The sequence below is a fragment of the Meleagris gallopavo genome, chromosome 26 (assembly GCF_000146605.3).
Source record: "Meleagris gallopavo isolate NT-WF06-2002-E0010 breed Aviagen turkey brand Nicholas breeding stock chromosome 26, Turkey_5.1, whole genome shotgun sequence".
Taxonomy (NCBI): domain Eukaryota; kingdom Metazoa; phylum Chordata; class Aves; order Galliformes; family Phasianidae; genus Meleagris; species Meleagris gallopavo.
The window spans coordinates 335,334-338,182 of NC_015036.2; positions in this window are offsets into that span (position 1 = coordinate 335,334).

Here is a 2,849-nt window from a genome sequence, read left to right on the forward strand (position 1 = left end):
GCCCCGTGGAGCCGAACCCCGCAGCGCGGGCGCGCTGTGCTCTGCTCCCACCGGGGGCATTTCCCCGCCGATAATTCCCCCTCCCGCTCGGCATCGAGCGGAAAAAATCGATGTATTTTTTTCCCGTCATCAAACCTGCCGCTCCCCCGTGTGTGTGCCGCTGCCCCCGGGCCGCTCCGCCGTGCCCCGCTCCGTCCCTGGGCTTTTTCCCTTTTTTTGCCCTATTCCTGAGGGTCGAAGGGGGAGGGCTGCAGGCGCCGGCGGTGCTGCGGAGGGACGCAGCCCTCCGAGTTTCCTTCGAGGAGGAGGAAACGGCCCCGAAGACAATGGGGACAATGGGTGGTGTTTCCTCCCCGGCGGGGCGCTCCCTGCCCCCGATGGAGCCACTTTGTAATTGCGCTACTCCGGTTTTATTATCATTATTAAAGAGCGTTAATTAAAGGGTGGTGGGATGAGGCGCTGCTCTGCTGGGGGGGATGCGTGCGGGTTCCCCTGCTGTGGGGATGCGGTGCTGCAGGAAGGACCCAACTCACCCCCAGAGTGCAGAAATACGGAGAAAAGGCGCTTAGGGCCCAAATTGGTGTTTTGGGCGCCCACACAGAGTGACAGAATCAAACATCCCTTGGCACCTGATGGGGTCTGCGTGGGGTCACGGCAGAACAAACGATGGGGGAAAGACGGGAAGGGGGAAAGGAGAGTGGGGTGATGCCGAATGCCCACTGCTGTCGGTGTCCCCACGCCGGCGCTGAGCCGCAGGGGTTAAGCTGCCCGTCCGTGTCTATCTATAGCAAAGTCGCATTTTTTTCCTGATTTTGGCTCTCCAGAGGATACGGCGCTTTCTGCCCCTGGGTCGTGAGAACGGCCGCCGTGTCCGTTCCCAACGGGTGCAGCACAGCCCCTATCTGCCCAGCTATAAATAGTGCAGGGCTGGGGGGACCATCGGGGCCGGGTGGGTGCAGCGCTTCCTCGTGGGTCCTTTGACCTTTCTCGAGGCTCTCGGGGGCCGCTGTCCATCCACATTCCCTCTCTGGCACCGTTTCCGCTCCGGAGGAGCGCGTTCAATCTGAGCCGTCATCTCTCGGTTTAATTTCTGTCTCGGTTTCACATGGCCAAATCGCCTTAATCCTATAGAGCGAGGGCATCGGATGCAATCCGCCTTCAGCTCATTAATTCCTGGTGGTCAGTGGCTTATAGGGCCCGCCTGGGGGCTGTGGTTCTGGGGAGGATGCTTTTGGCACGAGGATGGTTTTGGTGTGTTTGGACGGGAGAGGTGGCATTTGGGGCTGAAATAGTGGGATTTACCAATGGGACACGGGGTGCCCCTCTGGGGTCACGGTGCTCCATGCAGGTGCAGCAGTTTGCTGTAGAGCACTGCTGGAGGTGTGTGGGGATTTAAAGGCTTTTTCCAAAGGAAAAAAACCCGGCAGATGGGCTCAGGCAGAGGAGCCCTCCCTGGGCAGGTGCTTAGCTCAGGGCGGTTGGATGAAATCGGCGTTTTTCATCCCAAACAAACAGCAGCCGGGTGGCCCCCAGGGAGGGCAGTGCATGAAGGGCCTATTCCCCCCCCGCCGTTATGCATATGCACGCCCCAAGCAGCTTAATTTTTTCGATCTGGTTAAAGCATTAGAGGATTTGCAGTGGTGAGGTGGCTAAATCTGGAGCTGATGCCAACGGCAGTGCTGCACACCGAAGGGTTCGGGGCTGCTCCCCGGGCACTGCGTCCCCACCAGAGCCCAGGCAGCAGCACTTTGGAGGGCGATTCCTCCTGCAGTGAGGGGCTGCAAGGCACCTCCCCAAGAAAAAGAGTGATTTTGGATGCCAGGGTCCTCCAGCGAGGCAGTGCTCACACTTTGAGGACACCCCACCGTGCTGGGTGTGGGGATGGAGCCACGGTCTTTTATGTGTCTCTGAGATTTATGACTGGGCTGCGCTGTGGGCTCAGTGCTGTTGGGCTGTCAGTAGGTTTCAGAGTTAACGCACACTCCTAACAGCAAACAGAGCCGTGGTGAGCAGTGTGGGTCTGCCGTGATTTAAGCATTTCCACAATGATGAGTGCTAAATTTCAGTGGGGAGGGATGGAGCTGCTCTAAGAATACATCCACTGAGTTTCAATGCATGAGGAAAACAGTCCAGGCCGGGCAAACTGGGACAGCTGGAGGCTGATCCTGGGGCTTGCTGGTGGAAAACAGCCCGATGACACAGGCACTTGGTGCAGAACTGTTTGCTCATGGCCGTGGTATCCTGTGAGTAATGATGGATGTATTTGTTGCTATCTCCGATCTCTGAAGGATCTCAGGGCTTTATCTTGAGGCCAGCTCAGTAGGGGTTGGTGCCAAGAGCATTCTGCCCCAGGGCTTTGTATCGCTGGTGCTGCTCAGTCCCGCTTCACCTTAACATTGCCCATCATGTGTTATTTTCGCTGTACTTTATGCAGGCCAGACAGATGCTGCTGGGTGAAAATACGGCGTTTCCGTGGGTGGAGGAGTGCAGTAATGGACCCCCAAAAAATTTTTGCTCCCAGCACGCACAGCTCTGGGGATGGCACGATCCCATCTCCCACATCAAACCCAAACTGCCACACAACTCAGCCCATCTGCGCTGTCCTCTGTGCCGTTAGGGATCTGTCCTCAGCGCTGTTCTTTCAAAGTATTTCAAAGTATTCTTTTATTTCTTTTTCGCCGTGCCCTTTGCATCCCCGCGATCTGCGCTGCCGCCTCCGGCGCCGTTCTTCCCCCTGGGTAGGACTTAAGGTTTTATGCGCTTAGGTCGGGTTTAGCTATTTCAGGCATTGAGGTGTCTGCCCTCGCCCGGCCCCGCCGTCCCCGCCGCTCCTTGGCCGGAACCGCCCG